Source organism: Babylonia areolata, chromosome 1 (assembly GCF_041734735.1).
Source record: "Babylonia areolata isolate BAREFJ2019XMU chromosome 1, ASM4173473v1, whole genome shotgun sequence".
In the NCBI taxonomy this organism is placed as follows: Eukaryota; Metazoa; Mollusca; class Gastropoda; order Neogastropoda; family Buccinidae; genus Babylonia; species Babylonia areolata.
This window is the reverse complement of record NC_134876.1, coordinates 49,586,371-49,605,220: the sequence shown is the minus strand read 5'-3', so window position 1 is coordinate 49,605,220 and position 18,850 is coordinate 49,586,371.

Here is an 18,850-nt window from a genome sequence, read left to right as displayed (position 1 = left end):
GCCTTACCTCTCTCTCTGTCTCTCTCTGTCTCTCTCTCTCTCTCCCCACCCCCTCTCTCTCTTTCTGCATTGTCAGCATTCAATCTCTGCTTAATTTCTACACGTGAGAGTTCAATCAGCAAAATACAAGGAAATGAACACAGGTTACAAAAAAAAAAAAAAAAAAAAAAAAAAAAAAAAAAAAAAAATCAATTAAAAAAGGAAAAAAAGAAAAAAAACCAAAAAAAAGGAAAAGATATTTAAAAATGAATGGAGAGAAAATATAAAAATGAAAGAACGGGGGAGGAAAAAAAAAAAAGAGAGACAAGACAGACAAGAGAAAAAGTGAATGTTGCAGAAAAAGACCACTACCACCCCATCACCAATTCAGTCCTCCTCCCCCATCCTCCCACCCCACTTCCCCATCGCTCTCCACCACCACCTCAGCAGTCGATTGCACCATGTCTGTCCAGTTGACACATAATCACTACTGCGGCTATCAGTCTCATGTTGGGCCTGCGCGGGTAAATAGTGGCGCAAAGTTGACAGAGGCGCAATAATAAAGCCCATATGCTTAAAAAAAAAAAAAGTTTAATAAATGAGAAGCAGGCATGATAAAAAAAAAAAGCATGTTGAAAGGAAAGTATTAAATGAATGAATGTGATCGTCATCGTCGTCCTCCTCCTCCTCCTTCATCATCATCAATACAAACAAAACAGTCTCAAAGTCTGTGGCCTTTCATGCCCTGCTCTCATGGTGACCTCAGTTTCGATACCCATCCACTTCCGTGCTTGGGGTGAGTCCTGTCAATGTTGTCGGTGTCGGCAGATTCATGGGGGGCTGTTGTTTGAGGGATGCGGTGGCGGTCTCCACTCTGGGAGGGACGCTCACTCAGTCTGGCTCCGCGACTAAGCCATTATTGTCGTTAGTAGGGGGCTTAGTAGGTGGTGTCCTAAGTACGTTAAATCAGAACAGGCACCACTGAACACCACCGAAGCGACTTAGCAGCAGTGCAGGGTCTCCTCTGGTGGGTGGCCTCCTGGCGACCTAACATCGATGGCTCCCTGTGGACTGCCGACACTGGAACTGCGACGGACGAACCCGGGTGTGGCCGTGTATGGGGGAATCTAAATGAGCGGCGTGGGAGTAACGCTACTGAGACGGTGCAGATGATGGGGCAGAAAAAAAGAAAGAAAAAAGAATGAATGTGAAACATTCTTTTGATGTGGAGAGAAGAACAAAGAGCGTGTGACTGTATGGTACACGAACAATGAAAACTGCGGTATGAAACGGATCAACAAACTGACGGAGTTGCTGCATAATATGATAAAAAGTTGTGAGAGAAGATGACTGACGACATATATCTTTTGCAGGATACCATAATAGACATTTGAACACATTATGAGGGGATATCCTTTATTCATTTATCTTATCCTATTTTAGTTTATCATACTTTTCGTATATGGCTTAGAATTTCTTTCATAAGTTTGTCATTAGAGAATGTCTTTTGGGTTCTGTTTGAAAATTCTTATGTGACTTAGATTCTCTCCATAACGTTGTTATTGAAGAGCATAGTTGTTGTTTTTTTTTGTGTTTTTTATTATGTGGCTTAGATTTTCTTTCACCATTTTGGTCAGGTTCATTACCACAAAGAAACCGGTCTGTCAATAAAGAATTGGATGTCATGGATCTTGTTTTTCCTGTATCAAACTGAATGAAAAAGCCCACTGTGTGATAGCCTGTCGTGTTAGACTATGACCATCAGAACAACAGAGGAGGTAACTGCTGTCCCGACTATATGGGATAGAATTTGATTATAATGGAGAGTGTGTTGCCCAAGTTACATCCCCACTTTCTCGGCCAAAAAGGTTTCAGGACAGTCGACGTTGGGACGCTTTCCAAAGGCCAACTAGCCCCCAAGGCTGCAGCACTAAGAGCCAGTGCAATATTGCCTCCTAGTTTGAGAGTCATAGTCCTTCACAAAAGACTAAGCTGTAAATGATTTCCCATTGCAATGGAGAAACAATTGATACTACAGCTCTCACTTTGCTGTTGGCCCAACTTATAAACTTATGTCAATCTGTGATATAAGCTGAGTGTTGGAAAAAGCCCACTACACATCGGTATTATCTATCTATCCCGTGGTCTTGTACATCATGGGGGCACTACACATTTGGCAACCAGCCTCATCCATCTCTCTCCGTTGTGTGTCCTTCTGACTGTCACTCAGGATTAGACCTCTCCACCCTGAGATGTCCTCCTACATATCATAATCATTATTATGTCCTCTTCTGCCTGCCGCTTCCTCTTGCTTTCTGCATGGAGAACAGACGGGAGAAAGGGGGGATTCCAGACTTGGTTGAAAAGACAAGAGATCCTGATGCCGGCTGCAGTGTGATTCATGATTTTCGTGTCGAAACTCCGGTTTCCTTGTTACAGTAATTACTGAGCCAGTAGATCATGTCGCCTGCCTCCCTCCACCTCTCCTCGCTTCCTTTTTTTTTGGGGGGGTGGGGGGGGGGGGGGGTGGGGGGGGGGGGGGGGCAGGGGGGGTATATTTCTTTGTGGACCCTTGCTGGCGCTTTTGCTCTGCCTTCTCCAAGTTCCTTTGAGCTTCAGCCAACTAGTTTAGCATAATTTCATTAAAAAAATGCGAGGAAGGGAGAGAGAAGGGTATAAATGGATGGAGGGAGGGAGGGAGGCGTTTTTTCTTTTTTTTTTCAGCGATTCAGATCATTATGATATCTATATATATATATCTACGTTTTCACCTCAGCATCCCTCAAAGAGTAGAACGGTAGGTCTTTCTACTGGGTCATCACATATCAAAGGATATCATATTGTCACTCTCACGAAATCCTTACATGTCAGTGCATGCATAAATCGCATTAAAAATCACCACACATTCGTAGGCAGATGCTTGGGCTCTTGTGATGTCTATGATGTTGGGCAATAGCATCTCTCCCACCCATCCCACACACCCCTCCTACTCTCACTCCTCACCTATCCCCCCCCCGACCCCCATACCCATTCCCTTTACATGATAGTTTCAGCATGTGGTGCCAGGAAACGTCTTCCTTTCCTTTCTTGTTTCTAATTTCTTTAAAGAAAATGGTTCAGACCATGCTTTCAGCTGTAAAACTAAGGAGTCGCAATTTCTGAGCATGTATGTGGGCATGTGGGCATGTGTGTGTGTGTGTGTGTGTGTGTGTGTGTGTGTGTGTGTGTGTGTGTGTGTGCGTGCGTGCGCGCGCGTGCATGTGTGTTGTGTGTTTGTGTGTGCATGTGTACTGTGTGTGCGTTGTGCTGTGTGTGTGTGTGTGTGTGTGTGTGTGTGTGCGTGCGTGTGTGTGCGTGCGTGCGTGCGCGCGTGTGCGTGTGTGTGTGTGCTGTGTGTGTGTCAGTGTGTGTCTGTGTGTCTGTATCTGCCGTGTCTCTCTGTGTGTGTGTGTGTGTGTGTGTGTGTCTGTGTTTGCCCGTGCAATTATTAAAGGAAAAGGGTAATTTTCAAACAGTTGGAACATCTGTCACAAACAGCTGAAGCTGATATGAAAGATAAAAAGCAGTATTGTAACTGATAAATGATTATAAATTATTTCAATACGCCCCCTCCCCCCCCCCCCACTCCCCCAACCCCTGTGACTGGCGTAACTCCCACTCTCTACACCCCTTCCCTTTTGCACGACTTTCAGTTTTTCAGTTTCAGTCTCACGGAGGCATCAAAGCATATAGACTGATCCATATACTGCTGTAAAATTCACATATGCTGTTAAAGAAAAAGAAGAAATTAAAAACAACAACAACAACAACTACAACAAAAACAGATGTCTGATCTTCGTATGAATCCAATGCGCTGATCAAGCATTGACAGTCTCCCCTATGTTTGTATAAAGCATTTACAAAGAATGGTCCAAGTCTCTGTGGTAGCAGTTTGCATGAACGTAGCTGTGTATAACCACTAAATGGGTGTGTAATTGTGTAAATGATAGGCCTATATTTACAATGTTTATTTTCCATACTTGTTTGTACCTTATGAGAGTATACTGACAAAACAAAACAAAACAACATTGGTCTTTCTCAACAGTTTATCAGATTAAATGATAATTAAAAAAAAAAAAATCCTTGGAAAGCGTTCATAGTTCATTTGTTTGCCTATTACTTAAACAGGTTTGATGTTTCAAAAGCACGGTGTTCATTGCTGTTTGAACACTAAAACACACACTCACAAGAACGTAGTCCACACAGAGAGACATACACAGACACGCACACACACACACACACACACACACACACACACACACTGCCATGCCAGTCGCTCAGTCCAGGTCAGCAGGTGTTGCAGCGACCCCACTGACGCAGGAAGCGAACGACGTACCATCAGTCAACATGATGAATAAAACAGAAAGCGGGACGAGGTTCGGTTGTTCTGTGAGGAGGGGAAACCACTTCCTTCCGGCAAAGTGTGCCCCCACTAAACTCTTCTCTTCACCCGCGGCCCAACCCCATTCATACGCCTCTCGCTCTTCAAAAAAGGGATAAAAAAGAGGTTCCTCTTTGATTTCCACTTTGTAAAGGTGAACATGTGTGCATATGAACCGCGAAAGACACTTTGACACATAAACATTTCAGGTGCATATGAACCGAAACACGCTTTGAAACACAAACATTTCATGTACATAATTACGAAACCGAAACACTGACACACGCATTTCAAGTACATATGAACCGAAAGACACTGACACATTAGCATTTCAGGTACAAATGAACCGAAAAAGCACTTTGACACATTAGCATTTCAAGTACATATGAACCGAAACACATATTTGACAGAAGCATTTCAACATCTCACATTCGTCGTTTCTTTAATCAACAACTCAATGCACGGTCTGCATCTAAGTTTTATTCATGAGAGGGGTGGGAAAAGAGAAATACAGGGTGTTGTGATAGATACTCAGTCCAAACATCACATTTTCAGTTACGTTTCAAAGAAGTGTCCGTCAAAGAGTGTTGACTAATTCATACACACAACACACACTGACCACATCCACTTAAGAAGAAAAAAGAAAATGCTCCAATCATCTCACGAACATCGCACAGAACCAAGAGTCTAGTATGCAATTCATACAAACATTAACATTTTCTCAAAACACTCTTCCACTTTGACACGATGCAGCTGTCAGGACTGAATTTCATAGGGGTGACGACATGGCATCCCTTGATATGCCTGTGACCCTTCAGAACCCTGCTACACTTTCTGGGGCATGCTGACGTCACGTGGAGAGAGAGAAAGAAAAAAAAAGTGTCCCCCCCCTCCCCCCTTCCTCAGTCCCCCACCCTCGGGGGGGAACTCATGGATGACTGGAAGCACGATGGGGAAAGCTTAAGGGTTTATTACGATGCTGGAATGAGGGCACACATACGTGAGTTAGGTAGGGTGTCTCTATCGGATGTGGGTTAATCGTGGTGCATAAAAATGTATAGGCAATCCTCTCTCTCTCTCTCTCTCTTCTTAACCTGCACTCTGTTACTCTGTCACACACACACACACACACACACACACACACATATATATACACACACACATACACACACACGCACACACACACACAAACACGCACACCTAAACGCACTTACACACATGCACACGCACGCACGCACACACACACGCACACACACAACAACAAAAACAACAACAACGCACGCACGGATACACACAGACACAGACACAGACCCCCCCCCCCCCCACACACACACTCTCTCTCTCTCTCACACACACACACAAAACACGCGCATACACATGCACACCTACACGCACTCACACACACGCACACGCACGCACGCACACATACACACACACGCACACCTAAACACAAACACACACACATACACACACAATAACAACAACAACAACAAGAACGCACGCACGGGCACACACACACACACACACACACACACACACACACACACACACACACTGATAGCAGTATTTACACCTCCAATTATGCTTACTACCAGGGAAAAGAACTTCTAAAAGAAAAGGAAAAGCAAAAGGAATTGTAACACGAAAACTTGTAATTGGTTGAGGAGAGAAGAGGAACAGAATTATGATTTGTTGAATACAGACTCAGTAAGGTCTCTAAAAAAAAAAAAAAAAAATTATTAGTCCTTAAAATTCTATGTCGCAAGGAAATTGAGCTTCACTTTTTTGTTTGTTTTTTGTTGTTGTTGTTGTTTTTGCTTTAGGTTGGCAGGCCTTACCCTTCATCCCGTCGGTAGCGGACCCTCTGTCTTCACCCTGCAGTTGGTCATAACTTGTGTAGAGAACAGTTTGTTCCACTGAACAACCTGCAAGCGGCAACGAAGCTCATTTGAATGCCACTGATGGGCAGACCATAAAATGTTCCAAAAAACTATATAAACATCAAAAGAGCAATAGCAACCATGAATCACATTGCACCTCATGAACTCTTGTCATGTCAGCCAAGTCTGGAATTCGCCACTACTCCCAAACCCTTGGTCTGTTCTCTTTCTCCCCCCCCCCCCCCCATCCTCTTCCTCCCTTCTAGCATATGATGCTGTCCCACAGAGCGGATAAATGGATAGGAAGCCATGTGCATAAAGAAAAAATATCCTCAGTAGGTTCCTCTGCACTCCTTTCTCTGACAACCATTTCCCATTTTTAAGGCGTACAGGGGGACGTCGGGAACGTCAGCAACGTCAGTGTCTACGTGCAGCTTCTCACCGACAACTGTGGGCCATCCCGTGCACTCCCCAGTGATTGCGTCAGCGGCTCCCGGAAGGAAAACCACAGTCACCTTTTCCAACAAAGAGTTCACTGCCTTCCCAGCCAGTCCCCTCCTGCACGGTCTGTTCTCCATGTTGATTAACTTTAAAGGCATGTTCGGGAAACAAAATATTAAGAAGCTGAACTGACATGGGAAACCAAAAACATACACTGTAAAGATACACTATAGAACGCTGAAACGCTTTGATGTAAAGTGCAGCTCATTATTATTATATTCAATTTTTATTTTATTTTATTTTATTTTATTTTTTTGTTGGTGTTGAATGAGCATGTGTAAGGTTGAAAATTACGAACATTTCGCAAAAGAGTGCAGGGGTGTCATTCAAAACTGATTTATTTCTCATTTATTTCATTGTGACGCATGTAAGCATATCAACCGGCATACAGCAAAGGTTCTGGCTTTGAATGAACGTGGGAGACTCGCGTTTTTTATATTTTCACTTTCAGTTTTTTACTTTTCGTTTGCTAGACAGTTCAGACATTGTCAAAACTGATTCCTGTTTTGAAAATAATACTTAAGAGTCTGCACCAGTCCTTTGGCCAATTATACACCTACTCTTGCACAAAACACTGGATAAAAAGAAGTTTAAGACCTTTGCATTTCTGAAAAAAAAAATGATACCAGCCAATATTGTTAAACAACAACATATGTTACAAGAAAGGCAAGGCCATCAAGACTCACTTGTGATATACACTTAAAGGGAAAAAAAGAGATGATAATAGCAATGAAACTTATTTTAAAAATTAGTTTGTCGAAATGTGTTATCTATTTCTTTTTATAATTATATAAAGCTTAGCGTTAATAAAAGATTAAAAAAGAAAAGAAAAAAAAAAAAAAAAAAAAAAAAAAGAGCTCCACGCAGATTCGAACCAGTCACGTTTGAATCGAGAATGAGTGGTATCCAATGCGCTGACGCGGCTTCGACAATGACGTTCAAAAATTATCATTTGAGCATGTTGTTTTACTGGAATAAAACGACAACGGTAATCTAAGTGCTAACGCTGTTTAAATCATGTTATTTTGGTATATCTCAGGCATTTAAGAATTTCTTTCAAGTCTGAGGTAAGTCAGAGGTAAAGGACACGCTCCCATAGCTTGAAACACCAGCAACATGTGTCCGTTTTAGATAGATCAGCAGAGATCTATGTTCGACAAGCTCTTTACACTCACCGTGAGAAACTACAACACCGTCCATTCAATTTCTCTTTTCTGTTCATTCTAGCTACTTCAGAATCCACTTTGAAACATTCATATGCAGTAAACGAGTCAATGATTATTGGAGAAATTCTTTTAATTTGGCGGTAAAGGAGACGTTGCCATCGCGTCAGGCTTTGCAACATGTTTAGTCAAGATCTGCATAGACCATTGTAGACAACGTTGACCTAACTCAATTTTCTTTGATGTTTATTCTCGTTAATTCAGTGTCCACTTTAGAATGTTCATATGCAGTTAACACGCCAATAATGTAGCTAGTGTCACTGCATGTGTTCTGTCCAGAATTTGTATTTCTTTGCTTTTAATTGCGAACAAGAGAAACGAGGTCATGGCGTCTTCTGAACACACATGGCCTGCATTCGGGCAGCTGCAAAGGGGTAACAGAGTTCTCGGAATCTGTATCGAGCATCAACGAAATAAACCGTTGATAGTTCGGAAATACGGTTAAATTCGGGAGACGTTCAACCTATCATTGGTATGACTGTGAAGATTGCTTTCCTACTATGTTTAAGCCAATGATGGTATTGGTAGACAAAGTATTTCTAGAGAAAATGGCAATGTTAAAGTTTACCACACACACACACACACACACACACAACCAAACACCGGGTTATAACAAAGACTCACTTTGTTTACACAAGTGAGTCAAAAATGGACACCGGATAAGACGGAGGATAAATTATACACGTACAAATGGCAAGGCTGTTCTTGCGATACACACACACACACACACACACACACACACACTATTGATAATAAATCCTAAGATTCAAATCTGGACACCACACCATAACCTTTTGCGATCACTGGATCATGCATTATATGCTTTTATAATCTAGATAATAAAGCCAATTCCAGATGTCTTCGTTTTCCATCACGTAATAGAGAAAGCATAAAAAATAGTCTTGGTAAAACTTTTTAACCTCTAAAACTGCATTTGCATTTGGGGGAGGCTGGCGGTTTTGAAAAAAAAAAGCTCTTATTTATGCTCATGCTGGTCTTAACGTTCCTCCAAAAGGGATGTTGGTTTGCACAGCAACTGACAACTGTTTCGCACTCTGTAGTGTTCATCGGGCTTGCCACCCGCTTCTGACTGCCATCCACAGAGAACCCACTAACCCAAGCAAAGAGAACTTCCCCGCAGATATATATATATATATATCTGTGGATATATGGGGATGGGGGGCATGTGTGTGTGTGTGTGTGTGTGTGTGTGTGTGTGTGTGTGTGTGAGCGAGCGCGCATATGCCCGGCGTGTGTGTGTGTATGTGTGTTCAGTTCGCACACAACTACCCACCCTCTCTCCCCAACCCCTTGACATCTCCCCTTCCAAATCTATAGAGTAGCGAGTGTGCAACAATACTACTACTACTACTACTACTACTACAACAACAACAACAACAATAATAACAGTGATAATAACACTACTACCAAGAATTATAATAATAACTATAATAATGATTCACCCCGGAAGTGCACGATGACAACACCCATCCCTAATAACTATGATAATAATTCACCCCGGAAGTGCACGATGACAACACCCATCCCTAATAACTATGATAATAATTCACCCCGGAAGTGCACGATGACAACACCCATCCCTAATAACTATGATAATGATTCACCCCGAAAGTGCACGATGACAACACCCATCCCGGGAGAAAAAAACCCAACAAAAAACAAGACAAAACAAAACAAAACAAAAACAAAACAAAAAAACGAAAACGAACCCCCCCCCCCCCCCCCCCCCAAAAAAAACCCCGAAAAAAAAAAGAAAAAAAAAAAAAAAGCAAACCGCGACTTTGTTCTGGTGGCGCTGACGTAATCAGTGATGGACGTACACTTGCACGCGATGCCTTGCAGTTGGCTGCGGTGGGAAAGGGCACGCTGACAGTGGCTGGCCTTGTTGTTGTACGCCCTTGTTGTGGGATGGGGGTGGGGGTGGGGGCATGGGGTGGAGGAGGGAAGAGGTACAGTGGGGGGGGGGGTTGGAGGGGGGTTGGGTGTGGGGGGGGGGGGGGGAGGGCTTGTGTTGTTGTTGGGGTGGGGGTAAGGTGCCGGTACTGCCGCTGCTGAGAACTGAACTGATCTGTTGTTTTGTGCACTCCATATAGAACTTCAAGACGGGCATATTTTTATATTATATTATATATATATATATATATATATATATATATATATATATATATATATATATATAGATATATATATATATTTTATTTTTTTTAAATCTGCATGATGACTATCCGTAATTTATGCTTGCAAGGGGTGAATATGAGAACGAAGGAAGGAAGGAAGGAAAGAAGGAAGGGAGGGAGGAAGGAAGAAAGGAAGGAAGGAGGAAGCAAATAATTGAAGGTGTGTGAACAGCAACGGCTTCTGAGGGTAATTTAACACGTTCGTTGTTCAATATTTCGTTCCTGCACAACAATGCCATTGTACATAATGGGCATAAAAGTAAGGTTGTCTGTCGGATCTTGTTTTATACGGATCACTAATAAACAGAAACCCAAAAATCATAAATCACATAATATAATATTCTTCATCAACGGATTTCGAGTTTTGTTCTGTCAGATTGTAGGTGCAGCGAATGTCAGCAGAAATGACACAGTGCTGGGAAATCAAAGGGATGAAGAGACGGAAGTAACAGGCGTTCCCGTTGAACTGTAGGCGCCAGGAATGCACTGGGAGTGAGAGAGAGAGAGAGAGAGAGAGAGAGAGAGAGAGGTAGACAGAGAAAGAAAGACAGACTGATAGAAATAGATACGGAAGGCCACAGAGAGCGAGAGAGACAGAGACAGGAGGGAATGGGACAGAGAGCGAGGGGAAGGAGAGGGGAAAAAGCGAGGGAGAGAGATAGAGGGTGGGACACAGAGAAAGGGGGAAATGATAATAATAATAATAATAATAACAATGAATTATATTCACATGGAGCAAACTCCCCAAAGATGGGCTCTAAGCGCCTAGGTGAGAGACAGACAGACAGACAGAGACAGAGAAGGAGAGACTGGGACATAGAGAGTAATACAGAGAGAGAGGGAAAGAGAGAGAGAGAGAGCGGGAGAGAGATAGAGAGACAGACAGACCGACCGACAGACAGACAGACAGACAGACAGACCGACACACACACACACACACACACACACACACACACACACTGCGACAGACAGACGTAATGGGAGAGAAAGAGAGAGGGGGAGAGAAAGAGTGGCAGCTTAAAAAAAAAAAAAAAAAAAAAAATTCCAGTGCATCTCACATGCTTCGTCAGGCAGAGAGTGAAGAATGGGTGTGTTGTGGATGAGATCAACTAATCTCCTTCTCCAAGTTTCAGCCGAGTTTCTCACTGCCTATCGCTACGAATCTAAAAAGCTGTTGAGTTTCGAAAAGTTTACGAAGAATATATATTGCTGCTTCTGAGAGAAGAGAGGGAGAGAAAGCGGGAGGGGGGTTTGGGGGGGACGGGAGGGGGGGGGGGGGGGAGAGGGAGAGTGCGGGACGGGGGGAGGGGGAGGGAGGCAGCAGAGAGCGCTTAAGAGAGAGAAATATAATGGGGCAGATAGACAGAGGGGTATATAATTATAATATATCTAAAAATTCACACACACACACACACACACACACATATATATATATATATATATATATATATATATATATATATATATATATATGTGTGAGTGTGTATGAGCGTGTGTGTGTGTCTTTGTATGTGTGTGTGTGTGGGGGTGGGGGTGTGGGTGGGTCTGTGTCTGTGTTCATACAAGAGAGAGAGAGAGAGAGAGAGAGAGAGAGAGAGAGAGCATCAACGTCAAACGTCAGAATTTACGCCCATCCATTAAGCGGAAACAACACCCCCCCCCCCCACCCTCCCCTCCTCTCCGGTGGCATATCTCAGGCATGCACTCATACCAGGATCTTTGGGGAAATGTATTTCACATGTATCACGTGCACACTTTTCTGTCTCTCTGCATCATCGCGTCAGCAGTGGCCAAATGAAACTGAAACTGAAACTGAGTCCTCAGGCTTCTGAGAGACTTTCAGCGTGGCGGGGCGCAGCTCGTCTGAGTTATTACCATGTCAAAAAGGTATCGCTGGTGTCGTCACTCTGATAAAAATAAATAAATAAATAAATAAAATAAAATAAAGAAATATCCAGGAGGACCCCTCAAAGAAACGTTATCAACAAGTTCCGCTCCTTATCATCTCATTGCGACAAGGAAGTCGTTGAATTTCTTCATATTATAAGGAACAAGCTTCGTCCTTTTCGCTTTCTTTGGGTTTTTAGTTCAGTTCAGTTCTTGTTGTGTTATCTAGACATACAATCTACCCTCATTCGTTATGGGTAAAATATCATCAGAGCTATGTGTTCATGTTTTGCTTTTATTCATTCTTGATGTAACCCCCCCCCCCCCCCCCCACCCTCTCCTCATAACTGTGTAAAACGTGGGAAAGTTGTTTGTCAAGAACAGTGGCTCTGCTCTCGAGAGAATCATCAGAGCTATATGTTCCTGTTTTACTTTCCCCCTCTCCCCCCCCCCTCCCCAACACACACATACACGCACTCTTCGCCCCAACCTCTCCTCAAAGATATGCAAAACCTGGGAAAGTTTTTTTTCAATTCTTTTTTTATTCTTGATTTTATTTTATTTTATTTTATCACTATCATTGTGTGTGTGTGTGTGTGTGTGTGTGTGTGTGTGTGTGTGTGTGTGTGTGTGTGTGTGTGTGTGTGTGTGTGTGTGTGTGTTTTAAACAGTGACTGCTCTCGTTGCAATACCAAGGTTGTACACTCAAGACCACCTGTAGATCATTAGTTGGTACAGAAAAACCTTAGACAATAAGTCTCAAATAAAACAATTAAAAAGCAATAATTTCCTTTTTACAAAACGGATCAATGCATTGAGAAAGTAAATCAGCACCAAGGAAATATTCAACAAGCACTGTCTATAGATATGCATGGTCAAGTTTGACACAACGTTCCCGCCATCTCACTTAATCTGATTCAGTTCATGATACTTTGTCTGCACCAAACAATTAAAGCATTTAGATTTTCTCTTGGCTTATTCAATTCTCGTCAACTGATAGATATGTGATGTAAAAACAGACGAATTATGGTTCACCCTTCCTTGACATGCACACACCACTTGTCAGGGAAAAGAAAACTATGACATTTTGAAAGAAAAGCAACGTAAAAATTGAGTGAATAACCCGTACACCATTCCTTGATTACTATGTAATTAGATCATCAGGTAAAACGAAAATTTTAAGACACAGGTTAACTAAAACAAGTAACCAGTACATCTTTACTTGGTAACTATGTATGTGTCAATCATCAGGTAAGGAAGTTATGGCCCTGATTATCGGTCAGCCATTGGCACCTTAAATTTTCTGGGGCTGAAAATGGTATTCAGCATAAGCTTTAGAAAGGCAAGAGACGCCTACGGAAAAATATCGTTCTGATGATATGTATGACGATCTGTGCATGTTACAAACTGCTCATCCGGGGAGGTTTCTGACGATGTCGCCAGCCCCAGAAACACATATTCCTGAAGTTTTCGTCATACACCTACCTTGTGGCTAAGAAATCAGAAACGGGGAACAGAAGACAAAAATACTGAAACAGGAGTAAAGGGAAAAGGAGGAGAGAAAAAGTGAGATTTGCAATAAGAAAATACAGCACCAAATGGTTGCTTGCATCCCACAAACCCGGGATAAGGATCAATGCGTTGGCCTCTATCCTCCTTGGCTTTGTCGTATTAGAAAGACGGGGTTGTTGAAATGATATTCAGTCTAGGCTGTAGAAAGGCAAGAAGGGTGTCTTCAGAAATACGACGAATAGAAACAGAAGTGTTAACTCACTCAGTACGGCCAGTCCTCGCTTCTCCTCTACACAGACCCCTCGGATGTCCAGTGGGTGTCTGAATGACCCAACCTTTAGCTTCCGTCGTCAGAATTGTGGTATTTGTCAACATTCACCTCTTCAGTATAGCCTTCCGCTTGCAATATTTTGATGATGGTAATTGGGGTGAAACGCTGTTAACGTCGTCTCTTTCGCCGTTCGTATGGAGAGAGTTAAAGTTGTGGCCAGTACTGCCTTTTACCCAACTGAACCTTACCAGAAGTGCGACCTGTCAGTCTGCTGAATGTTTGGGAGTGCTGGCTCAGTGGAAGTCGACAGAAAATCTCTGGCTTGGTTCTCTTTTCTTTCCCGCCCCTAGTCTCAAGTGAATTCCTATCGGACCACGGGTAATGTCAAACCATGACATTCTCGCCCATTGCAGTTTGGAAGATACAGCAATGGTTACAAGCAGAAGCCAGGGATGTAGGTGTATGGGGATGCGTTCTACAGGCGAACTATAAACTGCATTACCACGGATTATCCACAAACACCACAATGAAATCGTAAGTGTGGGCTTGTCTGAGCAAAGACTGCATGGTATCGCACGGCACGGAAGCGAATAAGAAAAGTAACATGTGTTGACTCATTGGTCATCCGTCACTACACACACAGAGGGACACACACACACACACACACACACACACACACACACACACACACACACAGGGACACACACACACACACACACACACACACACACACACACACACACACACACACACACACACACACACACACACACACACACACTCACAACGGGATTGCAATAAAACAATTAAAACTGACGTTTCGGATTTATCTTGCTCACATACCAGATACTAACGACCAGATGATTGCAATTTAAAAAAATCGCTTGATAAGGAAAAGGACAGAAACTAGCTACACAAGGAGAAGGAAAAGAAGCAGCAAGAGGAGTCGGTGAGAGACTGAACAGAGGCACCTTTACACACCTGTATACTCTTAAGCAGTGCCACGCAGAAAGACGGGGATGGTGAATGTGAAATTCAGTGTAACCTTCAGAAAGTCAAGGAGAGCCTTCAATTTGTCTTTAGATTTTAAAAGTCTGCCAAGTACAGCATCTTACAATTATGCGACTTCAAGTTACTAGAACTGCACCATGTCAGTTCGCTATATGACTGGAATTACTGAAGGAGACAGAAAATTCCTGGCTTTGTTTTCCTTCCACAACGTCAAGTTGAGTCTGAAGTGAATTCCCTTCAGTCGCACAACAGATATAATGCTAAACCCCGAACCACATGACATCCTCGCCTGTTGCAGACTAGAAGCTATAGCGATGATTGCAAGCAGAGACCAGGAGATGCAGATAGGTGGAGTATGTAATGGAAGCGAGGGTCGAACTGTTTTGTGAAGACTGTTCTTCACAAAACATCAAGTATAGTTTACCAAAATCAACAACGTGGCACTCCAGAGCCGAAGCACAGATGAAAACAAATCACACACACACACACACACACACACACACACACACACACACACACACACACACACACACACACACACACACTTTTTCATCTGAGCAGATGGTTTGAATCATTGCCAACTCAAGGGTAAGTGGGAGACCGAATAAGAACAGACAACGGCACCTGCTTATCAACAGAACATAGTACCTGCAAAAGAACATACTTTTTCACATTGTATGTTGCAGTTTTCTTCTTCCACTGAAGGCAATGATATGAGAGGCGCAAAGTCACAATATCCATTTTGAGAAAATGTTTTTTTTTTCCTTTCTTAATAAAACGATGGATCAGATCTTTGACTTTGGGCAGCATTTATAGACAGTCCAAACATGTATAGTGTCATTCAGGTAAAAGTGGATTAACATTCAGTGGAGTGATGGCCTAGAGGTAACGCGTCCGCCTAGGAAGCGAGAGAATCTGAGCGCGCTGGTTCGAATCACGGCTCAGCCGCCGATATTTTCTCCCCCTCCACTAGACCTTGAGTGGTGGTCTGGACGCTAGTAATTCGGATGAGACGATAAACCGAGGTCCCGTGTGCAGTATGCATTTAGCGCACGTAAAAGAACCCACGGCAACAATAGGGTTGTTCCTGGCAAAATTCTGAAGAAAAATCCACTTAGACAGGAAAAACAAATAAAACTGCACGCTGGAAAAAATACAAAAAAAAGGGTGGCGCTGTAGTGTAGCGACGCGCTCTCCCTGGTGAGAGCAGCCCGAATTTCACACAGAGAAATCTGTTGTGATAAAAAGAAATACAAATACAAATACTTAAAATAACACTGTATCGTGGCACTGAATGTTGGCCGGCTACAGACACCTTTGTCCTCTTTTGTAGTGAAATCCAGTATTTCCTGTAAGCTTTACAAAGGCAAAAAAGACTCCAGAATCGTGTGTGTATGGTCTGTCCTGCAGAACTGAATTTTACGTAAAGAGTTATAATACGCACGTATTGTTCTCACTATTCGGCTACGCAGTCACACTTTATATGAATGCACATCCTCTCCATTTCTCTCTTGCTCATGCGCGCGTGTGTGTATGTGTGTGTGTGGGTGTGTAGAGAGAGGGAGAGAGAGATTTCATAAATTTACCAAGGATAGTTGCCAGTCTTCTGACAAACAAGCAAATAAATGAATGAACGAATAACTAACTGACTGACTTACTAACTAGCCAACTAACTAACTAACCAACAAATAGATGAATAAGACATTCTTAAAGACTTTTAAAATGTTAATGCAAACAAAAGCAAACACTCCTACAGCATCAATCTCATGGTGCACTCTACAGGCCTGATTAGCGCGTTGGCTTTTTGTGAAGGTCAGACATCAGTCTCAGTGCTGCGTGATGTTTTGACGACAGATGTGGTGTAGCGTATTTTGGATCTGTCTCACTGCACGCTCTGACACCCCCTTGAAGCTAGCTGAAACAGAAACTGGTCACACAGCCAAACGGAAAACCCTGAGCGTCATCAGCATCATTAATCAACACAAAGAAAAACCGTTAAAAAAAAGAACGGAAACATGCAGCCGTTCATAGATGAGAGATAAGTCAGCTGTGAAAGGCAAAAAACACTTCCGTTCTCTTATTTACCTGGGCAGAGTCTGACGGCTTTGCTTGCCAAACGCATAAATCTGACATGCTTCAGTGAGCACCACCAGCAGTTAGCTTTAATTCTGACGACAGAGCGAATGAAGATGATACGCTCATTACCACACGCTGAGAATGATTTTCCACCCCCCGGACTTTCTTGGGTCGACCACCGTTTTATTTTGTATATGAATTCATTATAACAATTCATAGTAGATGGAAAAGAAAGAGAGAAAACAAAAGAAAGAAAGAATACAGAGAACATTAACAATAACATCGTCATCATAAGTCATTATACTTATAATATATTGTTCTTTTTCTTTTTTTTTTCTTACGCTGAGAATGTTTGTGCGTTTCTCAATTAAGAAGGGGAGGAGTTTGAAACAGGAAAATTAAACCTCACCATTGGTGATTACAGTGTCGGGGAGGTAGATGAAGAAGAAGATGAGATGTGGAAAGAGAGGATGAAAAAAAGGGAAAGGAAGCAATCTGACGTGGTGTTTGTTATTAGGAGCAGCGAGCATCATTAAATGAGCATATCGTTCACACTTTTCTGTTGTTGTTGTTATTGTTGTTGCTGAACGTTCGGCATATTTCAGTGATCGACATAAGCTTACAACTAGTTAGTTTCAGTTTCAGTTTCAGTAGCTCAAGGAGGCGTCACTGCGTTCGGACAAATCCATATACGTTACACCACATGTGCCAAGCAGATGCCTGACCAGCAGCGTAACCCAACGCTCTTAGTCTGGCCTTGAGAAAACAGAAACGTGAGACTGAGGGCTTTGTGTACAATCCACCCAGGCCGTTAGAGTGGGAATATAATTTGAACATGACTCGCCGCTGGAATCGTCTAGCCCCGACGGCCGGAGAACAGTTGTCTCCTTTTGCTGTTATTATTTATTTATTTATTTATTATTTATTTATTTATTATTTATTTTATTGTATTTTTTAATTATTTTTTTTGTACGCTTATAGTTGACTTCATCAAGTTTTTGCGCCTTATACATATTATTATTATTATTAGTAGTTCTTTTTTTTTTAATGTATTTACCTATTATTTATTTACTCTTTTTTTTTTCTCAAGGCCTGACTAAGCGCGTTGGGTTACGCTGCTGGTCAGGCATCTGCTTGGCAGATGTAGTGTAGCGTATATGGGTTTATCTGAACGCAGTGACGCCTCCTTGAGCTACTGAAACTGAAACTGAAACTGCTGTTCTGATGGTCATTGTCGGACATGACCGTCACACATTGTTGGCTTGAAAAAGTGGTGGACATGGAAAGGCGACAAGCTGAGAAAAAGTGACACAGTGAATTAAACTCTCGATGATAGATGTTCGGTGATATACATATATAACATGCATGACAGTCGTGTTTGACAACGACCATCAGAACAACAAAGAATAGACATCAAAGAAGACATCTGCCGCTGTCCGGCTATCTTGGCAAGACTAATATATATATATATATATAATTTTATCAACAAGTCTGGCCCACTTCACCACTGGCCACCCCACGCCTCTACTGTACCTTCACCCTAGCTGCCCCCCCCCCCCTTAAATGTAGTGGGAGTGATGATGGGGTGCAGGGGGTGTGGGGAGTGCGAATTAAATTTTGTCATTGTTTTGCATGCAGCATGTTTTCACCTGCCCAGTTTTACCTGACTCTTACTCACTGGTTGTTATTTGACCAACCTGAAAAGCTTTCACTTCTGTGCCCTTGCCTGAAGAAGCTGGTTTTACAGCGAAAATTTGCTGCTGCTTTTTTTTTTTTTTTTTTTTTTTTTTTAGAATACAAGTTTTAAAGACATGAAAAGCCTACTATTGTTGATATTTCTATATTTCATTTGTTGTTGTTTTGTTGTTGCTGTTTGTTTTCCATAAGTTACT